At 43.6% G+C, this 24,774-nt stretch overlaps 1 long non-coding RNA gene across 1 annotated transcript in view; it reads right to left on the bottom strand.

Annotated features, from left to right (window-relative positions):
* The window catches only part of LOC125963369 (uncharacterized), a 207,706-nt gene extending 186,733 nt beyond the window's left edge, over nucleotides 1-20,973 (bottom strand). Inside the window, exon 1 of the long non-coding RNA XR_007475245.1 lies at nucleotides 20,909-20,973. This is a non-coding gene — a long non-coding RNA (uncharacterized LOC125963369). The remainder of the gene's footprint in view (nucleotides 1-20,908) is intronic.
* Nucleotides 20,974-24,774: the final 3,801 nt, after the last annotated feature.

The raw sequence follows: 24,774 nt of genomic DNA, 5'->3' as shown, positions 1-24,774 counted from the left end.
TTGGCCAACCAAGCAAGCTTGCAAAGGAAATCTGCACTACAATGAAGTCTCACTTGCTCCCGGTCAAAAGGGCCATCTGAAAAAAGTGTAAAATCCAGAAAGGCAGGACAGGCCATGGAGAACTGGGAGCCTTGTTGTGCTGATGGGCGGGATGTAAATTGCCAACAGCCACTTGGGAGAAGTGTATGGTGTTTCCTGAAACATCTAAAAAACAAAGCAACAGAGCCTAGGACACTTCCACTTATGGTCCTATAGCTTAGGGAAATTAAAATCAAAAAGACACAGCCACCCCAAAGTTTGGGACGGCTCTGTTTACAAGAACCTCGTTTACGGGACAAGTTCAATATCGCAGAAAGCGAAAAATGGATAAAGAAGTTGTGGTACTTACGAACAATACAATATCACTCAGCAATGAAATCTATGTCATCAGGCCCGTAGCAGCATAATGAGTGGATTCAGGTATGATGATTCTAACTGAAATAAGTCACACAGAAAAAGAAACATCATAAGATATCACTAATACACGGAATGTAAACTTGGCTACACAGGAACTGAATTACAAAACAGAACAGGGTCTCAAATTTAGAAAACCCACTTATGCTTGCTTAAGGGGAAAGGTGAGTTGGGGTGCTGCATAAAACCAGAGATTGAAATGAGCACAGATAAAGTTCCTTAAGCCAAATATGTAATACACAAGAGCTACTCCTTGCTCAACGAAATGGACTCAACACCCCATATTAAACGCCTAAGAATGTACCTGACTAGTAAGTATCTTAAAACCTATGGATCGCTATGCCTCCGAAAGAGAATCAAGCGTGTGTACAGGGGCATAAACGCAGCAGTGATAGGATTGGAGAGGTTCGGTGAGCAAATGAAGACCCTTTGAAGTCATATTGCATGGTACCCATTCCACGGGTCTCAACTCTCCAGGATTAAGGGATTCTTCCTTCAGCTAAAGCATGCATGTGGAACCCAGAGTATGATCAACCGTGTGATCGGGAGACGTGTTCCAATATGTCTCAGTTCTCGTCCCCTGGTACTCGGGTGCAACATTCCAGACGCTTTCCTAACACTCTCCCGACTTGGAGAGTCAGTGCCTTTAACCTCCTGTTTGGCCCAGTTTGCAATTTCTGCGGAAGATGAACAGGAATAGGGAGAACCAATGAGAGACTAGCTGGAGGTGTCTGGACGGGCAAATTTAACTCTCATTTCCCACCAGGAAGAGGAATTAACCAAAGGTTCAGCAGGCCATGCCAGAACAAGATTAGGGCCTGAAGCAATCCTGCGGTGTTGCGGCCAACTCACAAGAAAGTGAGTTGAAGAAAGGAGCTCAGGGGCACTGTAATTCACAAACCTGCAGAGTTATAAATGACAGCTACCGTCCAAAAATATAGTGAAGTAAGGCTGCCAAGAGGACTTGAAAGCGGCGCAGAATTGCAGGGAACCGATTTCAGGAGGTACACTGGAATTGCATTTAAAGCATAGGAAAAGAGGCAGAACGTCCACAATGATGCACTTGGCCAAAAAGTGCGTATGCGTTTTTTCCTGAATATATTCAGGAAAAAAAGCATACGCACTTTTTGGCCAAACAAGCAAGCTTGCAAAGGAAATCTGCACTACAATGAAGTCTCAATTCACCCCTGTCAAAAGGGCCATCTGAAAAAAGTGTAAAATCCAGAAAGGCAGGACAGGCCATGGAGAACTGGGAGCCTGGTTATGCTGATGGGTGGGATGTAAATTGCCAACAGCCACTTGGGAGAAGTGTATGGTGTTTCCTGAAACATCTAAAAAACAAAGCAACAGAGCCTAGGGCACTTCCACTTATGGTCCTATAGCTTAGGGAAATTAAAATCAAAAAGACACAGCCACCCCAAAGTTTGGGACGGCTCTGTTTACAAGAACCTCGTTTATGGGACAAGTTCAATATCGCAGAAAGTGAAAAATGGATAAAGAAGTTGTGGTACTTACGTACAATGCAATATCACTCAGCAATGAAATCTATGTCATTAGGCCCGTAGCAGCATAATGAGTGGATTCAGGTATGATGATTCTAACTGAAATAAGTCACAAGAAAAAGAAACATCATGAGATATCACTAATACATGGAATGTAAACTTGGCTACACAGGAACTGGATTACAAAACAGAACATGGTCTCAAATTTAGAAAACCAACATATGCTTGCTTAAGGGGAAAGGTGAGTTGGGGTGCTGCATAAAACCAGAGATTGAAATGAGCACAGATAAAGTTCCTTAAGCCAAATATGTAATAGACAAGAGCTACTACTTCCTCAACGAAATGGATTCAACACCCCATATTAAACGCCTAAGAACGTACCTGACTAGTAACTATCTTAAGAGCTATGGATTGCTATGTCTACGAAAGAGAATCAAGTGTGTGTACAGGGGCATAAACGCAGCAGTGAAAGGATTGAAGAGGTTCTGTGAGCAAATGAAGACCCTTTGAAATCATATTGCATGGTACCCATTCCACGGGTCTCAACTCTCCAGGTTTAAGGGATTCTTCCTTCAGCTAAAGCATGCATGTGGAACCCAGAGTATGATGAACCGTGTGATCGGGAGACGTGTTCCAATATGTCTCAGTTATCGTCCCCTGGTACTCGGGTGCAACATTCCAGACGCTTTACTAACACTCTCCCGACTTGGAGAGTCAGTGCCTTTAACCTCCTGTTTGGCCCAGTTTGCAATTTCTGCGGAAGATGAACAGGAATAGGGAGAACCAATGAGAGACTACCTGGAGGTGTCTGAACGGGCAAATTTAACTCTCATTTCCCACCAGGAAGAGGAATTAAGCAAAGGCTCAGCGTGCCGTGCCGGAACCAGATTAGGGCCTGAAGCAATCCTGTGGTGTTGCGGCCAGCTCACAAGAAAGCGAGTTGAAGAAAGGAGCTCAGGGGCACTGTAATTCACAAACCTGCAGAGTTATAAATGACAGCTATCGTCCAAAAATATACTGAAGTAAGGCTGCCAAGAGAACTTGAAAGCGGCGCAGAATTGCAGGAAACCGATTTCAGGAGGTAGACTGGAATTGCATTTAAAGCATAGGAAAAGAGGCAGAACGTCCACAATGATGCACTTGGCCAAAAAGTGCATATGCGTTTTCTCCTGAATATATTCAGGAAAAAACGCATACGCCCTTTTTGTCCAACCAAGCAAGCTTGCAAAGGAAATCTGCACTACAATGAAGTCTCACTTCCCCCCGGTAAAAAGGGCCATCTGAAAAAAGTGTAAAATCCACAAAGGCAACACAGGCCATGGAGAGCTGGGAGACTTGATATGCTGATGGGTGGGATGTAAATTGCCAACAGCCACTCGGGAGAAGTGTATGGTGCTTCCTGAAACATCTAAAAAACTGAGGAACAGAGCTTAGGGCACTTCCACTTATGGTCCTATAGCTTAGGGAAATTAAAATCAAAAAGACACAGCCACCCAAAAGTTTGGGACAGCTCTGTTTACAAGAACCTCATTCACGGTACAAGTTCCATATCGCAGAAAGTGAAAAATGGATAAAGAAGTTGTGGTACTTACGTACAATGCAATATCACTCAGCAATGAAATCTATGTCATCAGGCCTGTAATGCATAGACTGGATTCAGGTATGATGATTCTAACTGAAATAAGTCACACAGAAAAAGAAACATCATAAGATAACACTAATACACGGAGTGTAAACTTGGATACACAGGAACTGGATTACAAAAGAGAACAGGGTCTCAAATTTAGAAAACCAACTTATGCTTGCTTAAGGGGAAAGGTGAGTTGGGGTGCTGCATAAAACCAGAGATTGAAATGAGCACAGATAAAGTTCCTTAAGCCAAATATGGAATAGAAAAGAGCTACTCCTTGCTTAATGAAATGGACTCAACACCCCATATTAAACGCCTAAGAATGTACCTGACTAGTAAGTATCTTAAAACCTATGGATTGCTATGTCTCCGAAAGAGAATCAAGCGTGTGTACAGGGGCATAAAGGCAGCAGTGATAGGATTGGAGAGGTTCGGTGAGCAAATAAAGACCCTTTGAAGTCATATTGCATGGTACCCATTCCACGGGTCTCAACTCTCCACGTTTAAAGGATTCTTCCTTCAGCTAAAACATGCATGTGGAACCCAGAGTATGATCAACCGTGTGATCGGTAGACGTGTTCCAATATGTCTCAGTACTCGTCGCCTGGTACTCGGGTGCAACATTCCAGACGCTTTACTAACACTCTCCCGACTTGGAGAGTCAGTGCCTTTAACCTCCTGTTTGGCCCAGTTTGCAATTTCTGTGGAAGATGAACAGGAATAGGGAGAACCAATGAGAGACTAGCTGGAGGTGTCTGGACGGGCAAATTTCACTCTCATTTGCCACCAGGAAGAGGAACTAACCAAAGGGTCATCATGCCGTGCCGGAACCAGATTAGGGCCTGAAGCAATCCTGCGGTGTTGCGGCCAGCTCACAAGAAAGCGAGTTGAAGAAAGGAGCTCAGGGGCACTGTAATTCACAAACCTGCAGAGTTATAAATGACAGCTATCGTCCAAAAATATACTGAAGTAAGGCTGCCAAGAGGACTTGAAAGCGGGACAGAATTGCAGGAAACCGATTTCAGGAGGTAGACTGGAATTGCATTTAAAAAATAGGAAAAGAGGCAGAACGTCGACAATGATGCACTTCGCCAAAAAGGGCGTATGCATTTTTTCCTGAATATATTCAGGAAAAAACGCATACGCCCTTTTTGGCCAACCAAGCAAGCTTGCAAAGGAAATCTGCACTACAATGAAGTCTCACTTCCCACCAGTCAAAAGGGCCATCTGAAAAAAGTGTAAAATCCAGGAAGGCAGGACAGGCCATGGAGAACTGGGAGCCTTGTTATGCTGTTGGGCGGGATGTAAATTGCCAATAGCCACTAGGGAGAAGTGTATGGTGTTTCCTGAAACATCTAAAAAACAAAGCAACACAGCCTAGGGCACTTCAACTTATGGTCCTATAGCTTAGGGAAATTAAAATCAAAAAGACACAGCCACTCCAAAGTTTGGGACGGCTCTGTTTACAAGAACGTCGTTTACGGTGCAAGTTTAATATCGCAGAAAGTGAAAAATAGATAAAGAAGTTGTGGTACTTACATACAATGCAATATCACTCAGCAATGAAATCTATGTCATCAGGCCCGTAGCAGCATAATGAGTGGATTCAGGTATGATGATTCTAACTGAAATAAGTCACAAGAAAAAGAAACATCATAAGATATCACTAATACACAGAATGTAAACTTGGCTACACAGGAACTGGATTACAAAACAGAACAGGGTCTCATATTTAGAAAACCAATTTATGCTTGCTTAAGGGGAAAGGTGAGTTGGGGTGCTGCATAAAACCAGAGATTGAAATGAGCACAGATAAAGTTCCTTAAGCCAAATATGTAATAGACAAGAGCTACACCTTGCTCAACGTAATGGACTCAACACCCCATATTAAACACCTAAGAATGTACCTGACTAGGAAGTATTTTAAAACCTATGGATTGCTATGTCTCTGAAAGAGAATCAGGCGTGTGTACAGGGGCATAAACGCAGCAGTGATAGGATTGGAGAGGTTCGGTGAGCAAATGAAGACCCTTTGAAATCATATTGCATGGTACGCATTCCACGGGTCTCAACTCTCCAGGTTTAAGGGATTCTTCCTTCAGCTAAAACATGCATGTGGAACCCGGAGTATGATCAACCGTGTGATTGGGAGACGTTTTCAAATATGTCTCAGTTCTCGTCCTCTGGTTCGGGTACAACATTCCAGATGCTTTACTAACACTCTCCCGACTTGGAGAGTCAGTGCCTTTAACCTCCTGTTTGGCCCAGTTTGCAATTTCTGCGGAAGATGAACAGGAATAGGGAGAACCAATGAGAGACTAGCTGGAGGTCTCTGGACGGGCAAATTTAACTCTCATTTCCCACCAGGAAGAGGAATTAACCAAAGGCTCAGCGTGCCGTGCCGGAACCAGATTAGGGCCTGAAGCAATCCTGCGGTGTTGCGGCCAGCTCACAAGAAAGCGAGTTGAAGAAAGGAGCTGAGGGACACTGTAATTCACAAACCTGCAGAGTTATAAATGACAGCTATCGTGCAAAAATATACTGAAGTAAGGCTGCCAAGAGGACTTGAAAGTGGGGCAGAATTGCAGGAAACCGATTTCAGGAGGTAGACTGGAATTGCATTTAAAGCATAGGAAAAGAGGCAGAACGTCGACAATGATGCACTTGGCCAAAAAGGGCGTATGCGTTTTCTCCTGAATATATTCAGGAAAAAACGCATACGCCCTTTTTGGCCAACCAAGCAAGCTTGCAAAGGAAATCTGCACTACAATGAAGTCTCACTTCCCCCCGGTCAAAAGGGCCATCTGAAAAAAGTGTAAAATCCAGAAAGGCAGGAGAGGCCATGGAGAACTGGGAGCCTTGTTATGCTGATGGGCGGGATGTAAATTGCCAACAGCCACTTGGGAGAAGTGTATGGTGTTTCCTGAAACATCTAAGAAACAAAGCAACAGAGCCTAGGGCACTTCCACTTATGGTCCTATAGATTAGGGAAATTAAAATCAAAAAGACACTGCCACCCCAAAGTTTGGGACGGCTCTGTTTACAAGAACCTCGTTTACGGGACAAGTTCAATATCGCAGAAAGCGAAAAATGGATAAAGAAGTTGTGGTACTTACGTACAAGGCAATATCACTCAGCAATGAAATCTATGTCATCAAGCCCATAGCAGAATAATGAGTGGATTCAGGTATGATGATTCTAACTGAAATAAGTCACACAGAAAAAGAAACATCATAAGATATCACTAATACACAGAATGTAAACTTGGCTACACAGGAACTGAATTACAAAACAGAACAGGGTCTCAAATTTAGAAAACCCACTTATGCTTGCTTAAGGGGAAAGGTGAGTTGGGGTGCTGCATAAAACCAGAGATTGAAATGAGCACAGATAAAGTTCCTTAAGCCAAATATGTAATACACAAGAGCTACTCCTTGCTCAACGAAATGGACTCAACACCCCATATTAAACGCCAAAGAATGTAGCTGACTAGTAAGTATCTTAAAACCTATGGATTCCTATGTCTCCGAAAGAGAATCAAGCATGTGTACAGGGGCATAAACGCAGCAGTGATAGGATTGGAGAGGTTTGGTGAGCAAATGAAGACCCTTTGAAGGCATATTGCATGGTATCCATTCCACGGGTCTCAACTCTCCAGGTTTAAGGGATTCTTCCTTCAGCTAAATCATGCATGTGGAACCCAGAGTATGATCAACCGTGTGATTGGGAGACGTGTTCCATATGTCTCAGTTCTCGTCCCCTGGTATTCGTGTGCAACATTCCAGATGCTTTACTAACACTCTCCCGACTTGGAGAGTCAGTGCCTTTAACCTCCTGTTTGGCCCAGTTTGCAATTTCTGCGGAAGATGAACAGGAATAGCGAGAAACAATGAGAGACTAGCTGGAGGTGTCTGGACGGGCAAATTTAACTCTCATTTCCCACCAGGAAGAGGAATTAAGCAAAGGCTCAGCGTGCCGTGCCGGATCCAGATTAGGGCCTGAAGCAATCCTGTGGTGTTGCGGCCAGCTCACAAGAAAGTGAGTTGAAGAAAGGAGCTCAGGGGCACTGTATTTCACAAACCTGCAGAGTTATAAATGACAGCTATCGTCCAAAAATATACTGAAGTAAGGCTGCCAAGAGAACTTGAAAGCGGCGCAGAATTGCAGGAAACCGATTTCAGGAGGTAGACTGGAATTGCATTTAAAGCATAGGAAAAGAGGCAGAACGTCCACAATGATGCACTTGGCCAAAAAGTGCATATGCGTTTTCTCCTGAATATATTCAGGAAAAAACGCATACGCCCTTTTTGTCCAACCAAGCAAGCTTGCAAAGGAAATCTGCACTACAATGAAGTCTCACTTCCCCCCGGTAAAAAGGGCCATCTGAAAAAAGTGTAAAATCCACAAAGGCAACACAGGCCATGGAGAGCTGGGAGACTTGATATGCTGATGGGTGGGATGTAAATTGCCAACAGCCACTCGGGAGAAGTGTATGGTGCTTCCTGAAACATCTAAAAAACTGAGGAACAGAGCCTAGGGCACTTCCACTTATGGTCCTATAGCTTAGGGAAATTAAAATCAAAAAGACACAGCCACCCCAAAGTTTGGGACGGCTCTGTTTACAAGAACCTCGTTTACGGGACAAGTTCAATATCGCAGAAAGCGAAAAATGGATAAAGAAGTTGTGGTACTTACGAACAATACAATATCACTCAGCAATGAAATCTATGTCATCAGGCCCGTAGCAGCATAATGAGTGGATTCAGGTATGATGATTCTAACTGAAATAAGTCACACAGAAAAAGAAACATCATAAGATATCACTAATACACGGAATGTAAACTTGGCTACACAGGAACTGAATTACAAAACAGAACAGGGTCTCAAATTTAGAAAACCCACTTATGCTTGCTTAAGGGGAAAGGTGAGTTGGGGTGCTGCATAAAACCAGAGATTGAAATGAGCACAGATAAAGTTCCTTAAGCCAAATATGTAATACACAAGAGCTACTCCTTGCTCAACGAAATGGACTCAACACCCCATATTAAACGCCTAAGAATGTACCTGACTAGTAAGTATCTTAAAACCTATGGATCGCTATGCCTCCGAAAGAGAATCAAGCGTGTGTACAGGGGCATAAACGCAGCAGTGATAGGATTGGAGAGGTTCGGTGAGCAAATGAAGACCCTTTGAAGTCATATTGCATGGTACCCATTCCACGGGTCTCAACTCTCCAGGATTAAGGGATTCTTCCTTCAGCTAAAGCATGCATGTGGAACCCAGAGTATGATCAACCGTGTGATCGGGAGACGTGTTCCAATATGTCTCAGTTCTCGTCCCCTGGTACTCGGGTGCAACATTCCAGACGCTTTCCTAACACTCTCCCGACTTGGAGAGTCAGTGCCTTTAACCTCCTGTTTGGCCCAGTTTGCAATTTCTGCGGAAGATGAACAGGAATAGGGAGAACCAATGAGAGACTAGCTGGAGGTGTCTGGACGGGCAAATTTAACTCTCATTTCCCACCAGGAAGAGGAATTAACCAAAGGTTCAGCAGGCCATGCCAGAACAAGATTAGGGCCTGAAGCAATCCTGCGGTGTTGCGGCCAACTCACAAGAAAGTGAGTTGAAGAAAGGAGCTCAGGGGCACTGTAATTCACAAACCTGCAGAGTTATAAATGACAGCTACCGTCCAAAAATATAGTGAAGTAAGGCTGCCAAGAGGACTTGAAAGCGGCGCAGAATTGCAGGGAACCGATTTCAGGAGGTACACTGGAATTGCATTTAAAGCATAGGAAAAGAGGCAGAACGTCCACAATGATGCACTTGGCCAAAAAGTGCGTATGCGTTTTTTCCTGAATATATTCAGGAAAAAAAGCATACGCACTTTTTGGCCAAACAAGCAAGCTTGCAAAGGAAATCTGCACTACAATGAAGTCTCAATTCACCCCTGTCAAAAGGGCCATCTGAAAAAAGTGTAAAATCCAGAAAGGCAGGACAGGCCATGGAGAACTGGGAGCCTGGTTATGCTGATGGGTGGGATGTAAATTGCCAACAGCCACTTGGGAGAAGTGTATGGTGTTTCCTGAAACATCTAAAAAACAAAGCAACAGAGCCTAGGGCACTTCCACTTATGGTCCTATAGCTTAGGGAAATTAAAATCAAAAAGACACAGCCACCCCAAAGTTTGGGACGGCTCTGTTTACAAGAACCTCGTTTATGGGACAAGTTCAATATCGCAGAAAGTGAAAAATGGATAAAGAAGTTGTGGTACTTACGTACAATGCAATATCACTCAGCAATGAAATCTATGTCATTAGGCCCGTAGCAGCATAATGAGTGGATTCAGGTATGATGATTCTAACTGAAATAAGTCACAAGAAAAAGAAACATCATGAGATATCACTAATACATGGAATGTAAACTTGGCTACACAGGAACTGGATTACAAAACAGAACATGGTCTCAAATTTAGAAAACCAACATATGCTTGCTTAAGGGGAAAGGTGAGTTGGGGTGCTGCATAAAACCAGAGATTGAAATGAGCACAGATAAAGTTCCTTAAGCCAAATATGTAATAGACAAGAGCTACTACTTCCTCAACGAAATGGATTCAACACCCCATATTAAACGCCTAAGAACGTACCTGACTAGTAACTATCTTAAGAGCTATGGATTGCTATGTCTACGAAAGAGAATCAAGTGTGTGTACAGGGGCATAAACGCAGCAGTGAAAGGATTGAAGAGGTTCTGTGAGCAAATGAAGACCCTTTGAAATCATATTGCATGGTACCCATTCCACGGGTCTCAACTCTCCAGGTTTAAGGGATTCTTCCTTCAGCTAAAGCATGCATGTGGAACCCAGAGTATGATGAACCGTGTGATCGGGAGACGTGTTCCAATATGTCTCAGTTATCGTCCCCTGGTACTCGGGTGCAACATTCCAGACGCTTTACTAACACTCTCCCGACTTGGAGAGTCAGTGCCTTTAACCTCCTGTTTGGCCCAGTTTGCAATTTCTGCGGAAGATGAACAGGAATAGGGAGAACCAATGAGAGACTACCTGGAGGTGTCTGAACGGGCAAATTTAACTCTCATTTCCCACCAGGAAGAGGAATTAAGCAAAGGCTCAGCGTGCCGTGCCGGAACCAGATTAGGGCCTGAAGCAATCCTGTGGTGTTGCGGCCAGCTCACAAGAAAGCGAGTTGAAGAAAGGAGCTCAGGGGCACTGTAATTCACAAACCTGCAGAGTTATAAATGACAGCTATCGTCCAAAAATATACTGAAGTAAGGCTGCCAAGAGAACTTGAAAGCGGCGCAGAATTGCAGGAAACCGATTTCAGGAGGTAGACTGGAATTGCATTTAAAGCATAGGAAAAGAGGCAGAACGTCCACAATGATGCACTTGGCCAAAAAGTGCATATGCGTTTTCTCCTGAATATATTCAGGAAAAAACGCATACGCCCTTTTTGTCCAACCAAGCAAGCTTGCAAAGGAAATCTGCACTACAATGAAGTCTCACTTCCCCCCGGTAAAAAGGGCCATCTGAAAAAAGTGTAAAATCCACAAAGGCAACACAGGCCATGGAGAGCTGGGAGACTTGATATGCTGATGGGTGGGATGTAAATTGCCAACAGCCACTCGGGAGAAGTGTATGGTGCTTCCTGAAACATCTAAAAAACTGAGGAACAGAGCTTAGGGCACTTCCACTTATGGTCCTATAGCTTAGGGAAATTAAAATCAAAAAGACACAGCCACCCAAAAGTTTGGGACAGCTCTGTTTACAAGAACCTCATTCACGGTACAAGTTCCATATCGCAGAAAGTGAAAAATGGATAAAGAAGTTGTGGTACTTACGTACAATGCAATATCACTCAGCAATGAAATCTATGTCATCAGGCCTGTAATGCATAGACTGGATTCAGGTATGATGATTCTAACTGAAATAAGTCACACAGAAAAAGAAACATCATAAGATAACACTAATACACGGAGTGTAAACTTGGATACACAGGAACTGGATTACAAAAGAGAACAGGGTCTCAAATTTAGAAAACCAACTTATGCTTGCTTAAGGGGAAAGGTGAGTTGGGGTGCTGCATAAAACCAGAGATTGAAATGAGCACAGATAAAGTTCCTTAAGCCAAATATGGAATAGAAAAGAGCTACTCCTTGCTTAATGAAATGGACTCAACACCCCATATTAAACGCCTAAGAATGTACCTGACTAGTAAGTATCTTAAAACCTATGGATTGCTATGTCTCCGAAAGAGAATCAAGCGTGTGTACAGGGGCATAAAGGCAGCAGTGATAGGATTGGAGAGGTTCGGTGAGCAAATAAAGACCCTTTGAAGTCATATTGCATGGTACCCATTCCACGGGTCTCAACTCTCCACGTTTAAAGGATTCTTCCTTCAGCTAAAACATGCATGTGGAACCCAGAGTATGATCAACCGTGTGATCGGTAGACGTGTTCCAATATGTCTCAGTACTCGTCGCCTGGTACTCGGGTGCAACATTCCAGACGCTTTACTAACACTCTCCCGACTTGGAGAGTCAGTGCCTTTAACCTCCTGTTTGGCCCAGTTTGCAATTTCTGTGGAAGATGAACAGGAATAGGGAGAACCAATGAGAGACTAGCTGGAGGTGTCTGGACGGGCAAATTTCACTCTCATTTGCCACCAGGAAGAGGAACTAACCAAAGGGTCATCATGCCGTGCCGGAACCAGATTAGGGCCTGAAGCAATCCTGCGGTGTTGCGGCCAGCTCACAAGAAAGCGAGTTGAAGAAAGGAGCTCAGGGGCACTGTAATTCACAAACCTGCAGAGTTATAAATGACAGCTATCGTCCAAAAATATACTGAAGTAAGGCTGCCAAGAGGACTTGAAAGCGGGACAGAATTGCAGGAAACCGATTTCAGGAGGTAGACTGGAATTGCATTTAAAAAATAGGAAAAGAGGCAGAACGTCGACAATGATGCACTTCGCCAAAAAGGGCGTATGCATTTTTTCCTGAATATATTCAGGAAAAAACGCATACGCCCTTTTTGGCCAACCAAGCAAGCTTGCAAAGGAAATCTGCACTACAATGAAGTCTCACTTCCCACCAGTCAAAAGGGCCATCTGAAAAAAGTGTAAAATCCAGGAAGGCAGGACAGGCCATGGAGAACTGGGAGCCTTGTTATGCTGTTGGGCGGGATGTAAATTGCCAATAGCCACTAGGGAGAAGTGTATGGTGTTTCCTGAAACATCTAAAAAACAAAGCAACACAGCCTAGGGCACTTCAACTTATGGTCCTATAGCTTAGGGAAATTAAAATCAAAAAGACACAGCCACTCCAAAGTTTGGGACGGCTCTGTTTACAAGAACGTCGTTTACGGTGCAAGTTTAATATCGCAGAAAGTGAAAAATAGATAAAGAAGTTGTGGTACTTACATACAATGCAATATCACTCAGCAATGAAATCTATGTCATCAGGCCCGTAGCAGCATAATGAGTGGATTCAGGTATGATGATTCTAACTGAAATAAGTCACAAGAAAAAGAAACATCATAAGATATCACTAATACACAGAATGTAAACTTGGCTACACAGGAACTGGATTACAAAACAGAACAGGGTCTCATATTTAGAAAACCAATTTATGCTTGCTTAAGGGGAAAGGTGAGTTGGGGTGCTGCATAAAACCAGAGATTGAAATGAGCACAGATAAAGTTCCTTAAGCCAAATATGTAATAGACAAGAGCTACACCTTGCTCAACGTAATGGACTCAACACCCCATATTAAACACCTAAGAATGTACCTGACTAGGAAGTATTTTAAAACCTATGGATTGCTATGTCTCTGAAAGAGAATCAGGCGTGTGTACAGGGGCATAAACGCAGCAGTGATAGGATTGGAGAGGTTCGGTGAGCAAATGAAGACCCTTTGAAATCATATTGCATGGTACGCATTCCACGGGTCTCAACTCTCCAGGTTTAAGGGATTCTTCCTTCAGCTAAAACATGCATGTGGAACCCGGAGTATGATCAACCGTGTGATTGGGAGACGTTTTCAAATATGTCTCAGTTCTCGTCCTCTGGTTCGGGTACAACATTCCAGATGCTTTACTAACACTCTCCCGACTTGGAGAGTCAGTGCCTTTAACCTCCTGTTTGGCCCAGTTTGCAATTTCTGCGGAAGATGAACAGGAATAGGGAGAACCAATGAGAGACTAGCTGGAGGTCTCTGGACGGGCAAATTTAACTCTCATTTCCCACCAGGAAGAGGAATTAACCAAAGGCTCAGCGTGCCGTGCCGGAACCAGATTAGGGCCTGAAGCAATCCTGCGGTGTTGCGGCCAGCTCACAAGAAAGCGAGTTGAAGAAAGGAGCTGAGGGACACTGTAATTCACAAACCTGCAGAGTTATAAATGACAGCTATCGTGCAAAAATATACTGAAGTAAGGCTGCCAAGAGGACTTGAAAGTGGGGCAGAATTGCAGGAAACCGATTTCAGGAGGTAGACTGGAATTGCATTTAAAGCATAGGAAAAGAGGCAGAACGTCGACAATGATGCACTTGGCCAAAAAGGGCGTATGCGTTTTCTCCTGAATATATTCAGGAAAAAACGCATACGCCCTTTTTGGCCAACCAAGCAAGCTTGCAAAGGAAATCTGCACTACAATGAAGTCTCACTTCCCCCCGGTCAAAAGGGCCATCTGAAAAAAGTGTAAAATCCAGAAAGGCAGGAGAGGCCATGGAGAACTGGGAGCCTTGTTATGCTGATGGGCGGGATGTAAATTGCCAACAGCCACTTGGGAGAAGTGTATGGTGTTTCCTGAAACATCTAAGAAACAAAGCAACAGAGCCTAGGGCACTTCCACTTATGGTCCTATAGATTAGGGAAATTAAAATCAAAAAGACACTGCCACCCCAAAGTTTGGGACGGCTCTGTTTACAAGAACCTCGTTTACGGGACAAGTTCAATATCGCAGAAAGCGAAAAATGGATAAAGAAGTTGTGGTACTTACGTACAAGGCAATATCACTCAGCAATGAAATCTATGTCATCAAGCCCATAGCAGAATAATGAGTGGATTCAGGTATGATGATTCTAACTGAAATAAGTCACACAGAAAAAGAAACATCATAAGATATCACTAATACACAGAATGTAAACTTGGCTACACAGGAACTGAATTACAAAACAGAACAGGGTCTCAAATTTAGAAAACCCACTTATGCTTGCTTAAGGGGAAAGGTGAGTTGGGGTGCTGCATAAAACCAGAGATTGAAATGAGCACAGATAAAGTTCCTTAAGCCAAATATGTAATACACAAGAGCTACTCCTTGCTCAACGAAATGGACTCAACACCCCATATTAAACGCCAAAGAATGTAGCTGACTAGTAAGTATCTTAAAACCTATGGATTCCTATGTCTCCGAAAGAGAATCAAGCATGTGTACAGGGGCATAAACGCAGCAGTGATAGGATTGGAGAGGTTTGGTGAGCAAATGAAGACCCTTTGAAGGCATATTGCATGGTATCCATTCCACGGGTCTCAACTCTCCAGGTTTAAGGGATTCTTCCTTCAGCTAAATCATGCATGTGGAACCCAGAGTATGATCAACCGTGTGATTGGGAGACGTGTTCCATATGTCTCAGTTCTCGTCCCCTGGTATTCGTGTGCAACATTCCAGATGCTTTACTAACACTCTCCCGACTTGGAGAGTCAGTGCCTTTAACCTCCTGTTTGGCCCAGTTTGCAATTTCTGCGGAAGATGAACAGGAATAGCGAGAAACAATGAGAGACTAGCTGGAGGTGTCTGGACGGGCAAATTTAACTCTCATTTCCCACCAGGAAGAGGAATTAAGCAAAGGCTCAGCGTGCCGTGCCGGATCCAGATTAGGGCCTGAAGCAATCCTGTGGTGTTGCGGCCAGCTCACAAGAAAGTGAGTTGAAGAAAGGAGCTCAGGGGCACTGTATTTCACAAACCTGCAGAGTTATAAATGACAGCTATCGTCCAAAAATATACTGAAGTAAGGCTGCCAAGAGAACTTGAAAGCGGCGCAGAATTGCAGGAAACCGATTTCAGGAGGTAGACTGGAATTGCATTTAAAGCATAGGAAAAGAGGCAGAACGTCCACAATGATGCACTTGGCCAAAAAGTGCATATGCGTTTTCTCCTGAATATATTCAGGAAAAAACGCATACGCCCTTTTTGTCCAACCAAGCAAGCTTGCAAAGGAAATCTGCACTACAATGAAGTCTCACTTCCCCCCGGTAAAAAGGGCCATCTGAAAAAAGTGTAAAATCCACAAAGGCAACACAGGCCATGGAGAGCTGGGAGACTTGATATGCTGATGGGTGGGATGTAAATTGCCAACAGCCACTCGGGAGAAGTGTATGGTGCTTCCTGAAACATCTAAAAAACTGAGGAACAGAGCCTAGGGCACTTCCACTTATGGTCCTATAGCTTAGGGAAATTAAAATCAAAAAGACACAGCCACCCAAAAGTTTGGGACAGCTCTGTTTACAAGAACCTCATTCACGGTACAAGTTCCATATCGCAGAAAGTGAAAAATGGATAAAGAAGTTGTGGTACTTACGTACAATGCAATATCACTCAGCAATGAAATCTATGTCATCAGGCCTGTAAAGCATAGACTGGATTCAGGTATGATGATTCTAACTGAAATAAGTCACACAGAAAAAGAAACATCATAAGATAACACTAATACACGGAGTGTAAACTTGGATACACAGGAACTGGATTACAAAAGAGAACAGGGTCTCAAATTTAGAAAACCAACTTATGCTTGCTTAAGGGGAAAGGTGAGTTGGGGTGCTGCATAAAACCAGAGATTGAAATGAGCACAGATAAAGTTCCTTAAGCCAAATATGGAATAGAAAAGAGCTACTCCTTGCTTAATGAAATGGACTCAACACCCCATATTAAACGCCTAAGAATGTACCTGACTAGTAAGTATCTTAAAACCTATGGATTGCTATGTCTCCGAAAGAGAATCAAGCGTGTGTACAGGGGCATAAAGGCAGCAGTGATAGGATTGGAGAGGTTCGGTGAGCAAATAAAGACCCTTTGAAGTCATATTGCATGGTACCCATTCCACGGGTCTCAACTCTCCACGTTTAAAGGATTCTTCCTTCAGCTAAAACATGCATGTGGAACCCAGAGTATGATCAACCGTGTGATCGGTAGACGTGTTCCAATATGTCTCAGTACTCGTCGCCTGGTACTCGGGTGCAACATTCCAGACGCTTTACTAACACTCTCCCGACTTGGAGAGTCAGTGCCTTTAACCTCCTGTTTGGCCCAGTTTGCAATTTCTGTGGAAGATGAACAGGAATAGGGAGAACCAATGAGAGACTAGCTGGAGGTGTCTGGACGGGCAAATTTCACTCTCATTTGCCACCAGGAAGAGGAACTAACCAAAGGGTCATCATGCCGTGCCGGAACCAGATTAGGGCCTGAAGCAATCCTGCGGTGTTGCGGCCAGCTCACAAGAAAGCGAGTTGAAGAAAGGAGCTCAGGGGCACTGTAATTCACAAACCTGCAGAGTTATAAATGACAGCTATCGTCCAAAAATATACTGAAGTAAGGCTGCCAAGAGGACTTGAAAGCGGGACAGAATTGCAGGAAACCGATTTCAGGAGGTAGACTGGAATTGCATTTAAAAAATAGGAAAAGAGGCAGAACGTCGACAATGATGCACTTCGCCAAAAAGGGCGTATGCATTTTTTCCTGAATATATTCAGGAAAAAACGCATACGCCCTTTTTGGCCAACCAAGCAAGCTTGCAAAGGAAATCTGCACTACAATGAAGTCTCACTTCCCACCAGTCAAAAGGGCCATCTGAAAAAAGTGTAAAATCCAGGAAGGCAGGACAGGCCATGGAGAACTGGGAGCCTTGTTATGCTGTTGGGCGGGATGTAAATTGCCAATAGCCACTAGGGAGAAGTGTATGGTGTTTCCTGAAACATCTAAAAAACAAAGCAACACAGCCTAGGGCACTTCAACTTATGGTCCTATAGCTTAGGGAAATTAAAATCAAAAAGACACAGCCACTCCAAAGTTTGGGACGGCTCTGTTTACAAGAACCTCGTTTACGGTGCAAGTTTAATATCGCAGAAAGTGAAAAATAGATAAAGAAGTTGTGGTACTTACATACAATGCAATATCACTCAGCAATGAAATCTATGTCATCAGGCCCGTAGCAGCATAATGAGTGGATTCAGGTATGATGATTCTAACTGAAATAAGTCACAAGAAAAAGAAACATCATAAGATATCACTAATACACAGAATGTAAACTTGGCTACACAGGAACTGGATTACAAAACAGAACAGGGTCTCATATTTAGAAAACCAATTTATGCTTGCTTAAGGGGAAAGGTGAGTTGGGGTGCTGCATAAAACCAGAGATTGAAATGAGCACAGATAAAGTTCCTTAAGCCAAATATGTAATAGACAAGAGCTACACCTTGCTCAACGTAATGGACTCAACACCCCATATTAAACACCTAAGAATGTACCTGACTAGGAAGTATTTTAAAACCTATGGATTGCTATGTCTCTGAAAGAGAATCAGGCGTGTGTACAGGGGCATAAACGCAGCAGTGATAGGATTGGAGAGGTTCGGTGAGCAAATGAAGACCCTTTGAAATCATATTGCATGGTACGCATTCCACGGGTCTCAACTCTCCAGGTTTAAGGGATTCTTCCTTCAGCTAAAACATGCATGTGGAACCCGGAGTATGATCAACCGTGTGATTGGGAGACGTTTTCAAATATGTCTCAGTTCTCGTCCTCTGGTACTCGGGTACAACATTCCAGACGCTTTACTAACACTCTCCCGACTTGGAGAGTCAGTGCCTTTAACCTCCTGTTTGGCCCAGTTTGCAATTTCTGCGGAAGATGAACAGGAATAGGGAGAACCAATGAGAGACTAGCTGGAGGTCTCTGGACGGGCAAATTTAACTCTCATTTCCCACCAGGAAGAGGAATTAACCAAAGGCTCAGCGTGCCGTGCCGGAACCAGATTAGGGCCTGAAGCAATCCTGCGGTGTTGCGGCCAGCTCACAAGAAAGCGAGTTGAAGAAAGGAGCTGAGGGACACTGTAATTCACAAACCTGCAGAGTTATAAATGACAGCTATCGTGCAAAAATATACTGAAGTAAGGCTGCCAAGAGGACTTGAAAGTGGGGCAGAATTGCAGGAAACCGATTTCAGGAGGTAGACTGGAATTGCATTTAAAGCATAGGAAAAGAGGCAGAACGTCGACAATGATGCACTTGGCCAAAAAGGGCGTATGCGTTTTCTCCTGAATATATTCAGGAAAAAACGCATACGCCCTTTTTGGCCAACCAAGCAAGCTTGCAAAGGAAATCTGCACTACAATGAAGTCTCACTTCCCCCCGGTCAAAAGGGCCATCTGAAAAAAGTGTAAAATCCAGAAAGGCAGGAGAGGCCATGGAGAACTGGGAGCCTTGTTATGCTGATGGGCGGGATGTAAATTGCCAACAGCCACTTGGGAGAAGTGTATGGTGTTTCCTGAAACATCTAAGAAACAAAGCAACAGAGCCTAGGGCACTTCCACTTATGGTCCTATAGATTAGGGAAATTAAAATCAAAAAGACACTGCCACCCCAAAGTTTGGGACAGCTCTGTTTACAAGAACCTCGTTTACGGGACAAGTTCAATATCGCAGAAAGCGAAAAATGGATAAAGAAGTTGTGGTACTTACGTACAAGGCAATATCACTCAGCAATGAAATCTATGTCATCAAGCCCATAGCAGAATAATGAGTGGATTCAGGTATGATGATTCTAACTGAAATAAGTCACACAGAAAAAGAAACATCATAAGATATCACTAATACACAGAATGTAAACTTGGCTACAAAGGAACTGAATTACAAAACAGAACAGGGTCTCAAATTTAGAAAACCCACTTATGCTTGCTTAAGGGGAAAGGTGAGTTGGGGTGCTGCATAAAACCAGAGATTGAAATGAGCACAGATAAAGTTCCTTAAGCCAAATATGTAATACACAAGAGCTACTCCTTGCTCAACGAAATGGACTCAACACCCCATATTAAACGCCTAAGAATGTACCTGACTAGTAAGTATCTTAAAACCTATGGATCGCTATGCCTCCGAAAGAGAATCAAGCGTGTGTACAGGGGCATAAACGCAGCAGTGATAGGATTGGAGAGGTTCGGTGAGCAAATGAAGACCCTTTGAAGTCATATTGCATGGTACCCATTCCACGGGTCTCAACTCTCCAGGTTTAAGGGATTCTTCCTTCAGCTAAAGCATGCATGTGGAACCCAGAGTATGATCAACCGTGTGATCGGGAGACGTGTTCCAATATGTCTCAGTTCTCGTCCCCTGGTACTCGGGTGCAACATTCCAGACGCTTTCCTAACACTCTCCCGACTTGGAGAGTCAGTGCCTTTAACCTCCTGTTTGGCCCAGTTTGCAATTTCTGCGGAAGATGAACAGGAATAGGGAGAACCAATGAGAGACTAGCTGGAGGTGTCTGGACGGGCAAATTTAACTCTCATTTCCCACCAGGAAGAGGAATTAACCAAAGGTTCAGCGGGCCATGCCAGAACAAGATTAGGGCCTGAAGCAATCCTGCGGTGTTGCGGCCAGCTCACAAGAAAGTGAGTTGAAGAAAGGAGCTCAGGGGCACTGTAATTCACAAACCTGCAGAGTTATAAATGACAGCTATCGTCCAAAAATATACTGAAGTAAGGCTGCCAAGAGGACTTGAAAGCGGGGCAGAATTGCAGGAAACCGATTTCAGGAGGTAGACTGGAATTGCACTTAAAGCATAGGAAAAGAGGCAGAACGTCGACAATGATGCACTTGGCCAAAAAGGGCGTATACGTTTTTTCCTGAATATATTCAGGAAAAAACGTATACACGCTTTTTGGCCAACCAAGCAAGCTTGCAAAGGAAATCTGCACTACAATGAAGTCTCACTTCCCCCTGGTCAAAGGGGCCATCTGAAAAAAGTGTAAAATCCAGAAAGGCAGGACAGGCCATGGAGAACTGGGAGCCTTGTTATGCTGATGGGCCGGATATAAATTGCCAACAGCCACTGGGGAGAAGTGTATGGTGTTTCTTGAAACATCTAAAAAACAAAGCAACAGAGCCTAGGGCACTTCCCCTTATGGTCCTATAGCTTAGGGAAATTAAAATCAAAAAGACACAGCCACCCCAAAATTTGGGACGGCTCTGCTTACAAGACCCTCGTTTACGGGAGAAGTTCAATAACGCAGAAAGTGAAAAATGGATAAAGAAATTTTGGTACTTACGTACAATGCAGTATCACTCAGCAATGAAATCTATGTCATCAGGCCCGTAGCAGCATAATGAGTGGATTCAGGTATGATGATTCTAACTGAAATAAGTCACAAGAAAAAGAAACATCATAAGATATCATTTATACACGGAATGTAAACTTGGCTACACAGGAACTGGATTACAAAAGAGAACAGGGTCTCAAATTTAGAAAACCAACTTATGCTTGCTTAAGGGGAAAGGTGAGTTGCGGTGCTGCATAAAACCAGAGATTGAAATGAGCACAGATAAAGTTCCTTAAGCCAAATATGTAATACACAGGAGCTACTCCTTGCTTAACGAAATGGACTCAACACCCCATATTAAACGCCAAAGAATGTAGCTGACTAGTAAGTATCTTAAAACCTATGGATTCCTATGTCTCCGAAAGAGAATCAAGCATGTGTACAGGGGCATAAACGCAGCAGTGATAGGATTGGAGAGGTTTGGTGAGCAAATGAAGACCCTTTGAAGGCATATTGCATGGTATCCATTCCACGGGTCTCAACTCTCCAGGTTTAAGGGATTCTTCCTTCAGCTAAATCATGCATGTGGAACCCAGAGTATGATCAACCGTGTGATTGGGAGACGTGTTCCATATGTCTCAGTTCTCGTCCCCTGGTATTCGTGTGCAACATTCCAGATGCTTTACTAACACTCTCCCGACTTGGAGAGTCAGTGCCTTTAACCTCCTGTTTGGCCCAGTTTGCAATTTCTGCGGAAGATGAACAGGAATAGCGAGAAACAATGAGGGACTAGCTGGAGGTGTCTGGACGGGCAAATTTAACTCTCATTTCCCACCAGGAAGAGGAATTAACCAAAGGCTCAGCGTGCCGTGCCGGAACCAGATTAGGGCCTGAAGCAATCCTGTGGTGTTGCGGCCAGCTCACAAGAAAGCGAGTTGAAGAAAGGAGCTCAGGGGCACTGTATTTCACAAACCTGCAGAGTTATAAATGACAGCTATCGTCCAAAAATATACTGAAGTAAGGCTGCCAAGAGGACTTGAAAGCGGGGCAGAATTGCAGGAAACCGATTTCAGGAGGTAGACTGGAATTGCATTTAAAGCATAGGAAAAGAGGCAGAACGTCGACAATGATGCACTTGGCCAAAAAGGGCGTATGCGTTTTTTCCTGAATATATTCAGGAAAAAACGCATACGCCCTTTTTGGCCAACCAAGCAAGCTTGCAAAGGAAATCTGCACTACAATGAAGTCTCACTTCCCCCCGGTCAAAACGGCCATCTGAAAAAAGTGTAAAATCCAGAAAGGCAGGACAGGCCATGGAGAACTGGGAGACTTGTTATGCTGATGGGCGGGATGTAAATTGCCAACAGCCACTCGGGAGAAGTGTATGGTGTTTCCTGAAACATCTAAAAAACAAAGCAACAGAGCCTAGGGCACTTCCACTTATGGTCCTATAACTTAGGGAAATTAAAATCAAAAAGACACAGCCACCCCTAAGTTTGGGATGGCTCTGTTTACAAGAAACTTGTTTACGGGACAAGTTCAAAATCGCAGAAAGTGAAAAATGGATAAAGAAGTTGTGGTACTTACGTACAATGCAATATCACTCAGCAATGAAATCTATGTCATCAGGCCCGTAGCAGCATAATGAGTGGATTCAGGTATGATGATTCTAACTGAAATAAGTCACACAGAAAAAGAAACATTATATGATATCACTAATACACGGAATGTAAACTTGGCTACACAGGAACTGGATTACAAAAGAGAACAGGGTCTCAAATTTAGAAAACCAACTTATGCTTGCTTAAGGGAAAGGTGAGTTGGGGTGCTGCATAAAACCAGAGATTGAAATGAGCACAGATAAAGTTCCTTAAGCCAAATATGTAATAGACAAGAGCTACTCCTTGTTCAACGAAATGGACTCAACACCCCATATTAAACGCCTAAGAATGTACCTGACTAGTAAGTATCTTAAAACCTATGGATTGCTATGTCTCCGAAAGAGAATCAAGCATGTGTACAGGGGAATAAACGCAGCGGTGATAGGATTGGAGAGGTTCGGTGAGCAAATGAAGACCGTTTGAAGTCATATTGCATGGTACCCATTCCACGGGTCTCAACTCTCAAGGTTTAAGGGATTCTTCCTTCACCTAAACATGCATGTGAAACCCAGAGTATGATCAACCTTGTGATCGGGAGACGTGTTCCAATATGTCTCACTTCTCATCCCCTGGTACTCGGGTGCAACATTCCAGGTGCTTTACTAACACTCTCCTGACTTGGAGAGTCAGTGCCTTTAACCTCCTGTTTCGCCCAGTTTGCAAATTCCGCGGAAGATGAACAGGAATAGGGAGAACCAATGAGAGACTAGCTGGAGGTGTCTGGACGGGCAAATTTAACTCTCATTTGCCACCAGGAAGAGGAATTAACCAAAGGCTCAGCATGCCGTGCCGGAACCAGATTAGGGCCTGAAGCAATCCTGCAGTGTTGCGGCCAGCTCACAAGAAAGCGAGTTGAAGAAAGGAGCTCAGGGGCACTGTAATTCACAAACCTGCAGAGTTATAAATGACAGCTATCGTCCAAAAATATACTGAAGTAAGGCTGCAAGAGGACTTGAAAGTGGGACAGAATTGCAGGAAACCGATTTCAGGAGGTAGACTGGAATTGCATTTAAAGCATAGGAAAAGAGGCAGAATGTCGACAATGATGCACTTGGCCAAAAAGGGCATATGCATTTTTTCCTGAATATATTCAGGAAAAAACGCATACGCTCTTTTTGGCCAGCCAAGCAAGCTTGCAAAGGAAATCTGCACTACAATGAAGTCTCATTTCCCCCCGGTCAAAAGGACCATCTGAAAAAAGTATAAAATCCAGAAAGGCAGGACAGGCCATGGAAAACTGGGAGCCTTGTTATGCTGATGTGCAGGATGTAAATTGCCAACAGCCACTCCGGAGAAGTGTATGGTGTTTCCTGAAACATCTAAAAAACAAAGCAACAGAGCCTAGGGCACTTCCACTTATGGTCCTATAGCTTAGGGAAATTAAAATAAAAAAGACACAGCCACCCCAAAGTTTGGGACCTCTCTGTTTACAAGAACCCCATTTACGGTAGAAGTTCAATATCGCAGAAAGTGAAAAATGGATAAAGAAGTTGTCGTAGTTACGTACAATGCAATATCACTCAGCAATGAAATCTATGTCATCAGGCCCGTAGCAGCATAGACTGGATTCAGGTATGATGATTCTCACTGAAATAAGTCACACAGAAAAATAAACATCATAAGATATCACTAATACACGGAATGTAAACTTGGCTACACAGGAACTGGATTACAAAACAGAACAGGGTCTCAAATTTAGAAAACTAACTTATGCTTGCTTAAGGGGAAAGGTGAGTTGGGGTGCTACATAAAACCAGAGATTGAAATGAGCACAGATAAATTTCCTTAAGCCAAATATGGAATAGACAAGAGCTACTCCTTGCTCAATGAAATGGACTCAACACCCCATATTAAACGCCTAAGAATGTACCTGACTAGTAAGTATCTTAAAACCTATGGATTGCTATGTCTCCAAAAGATAATCAAGCGTGTGTACAGGTGCATAAACGCAACAGTGATAGGATTGGAGAAGTTCGGTGAGCAAATGAAGACCCTTTGAAGTCATATTGCATGGTACCCATTCCACGGGTCTCAACTCTCCAGCTTTAAGGGATTCTTCCTTCAGCTGAAACATGCATGTGGAACCCAGAGTATGATCAACCGTGTGATTGGGAGACGTGTTCATATATGTCTCAGTTTTCGACCGCTGGTACTCAGATTCAACATTCCAGACGCTTTACTAACACTCTCCGGACTTGGTGAGTCAGTGCCTTT

The sequence above is a fragment of the Orcinus orca genome, unplaced genomic scaffold (genome assembly GCF_937001465.1).
Source record: "Orcinus orca unplaced genomic scaffold, mOrcOrc1.1 scaffold_154, whole genome shotgun sequence".
Lineage (NCBI taxonomy): Eukaryota > Metazoa > Chordata > Mammalia > Artiodactyla > Delphinidae > Orcinus > Orcinus orca.
The sequence above is the reverse complement of the archived record's forward strand: the minus strand, read 5'-3'. Positions and strand labels throughout refer to the sequence as shown.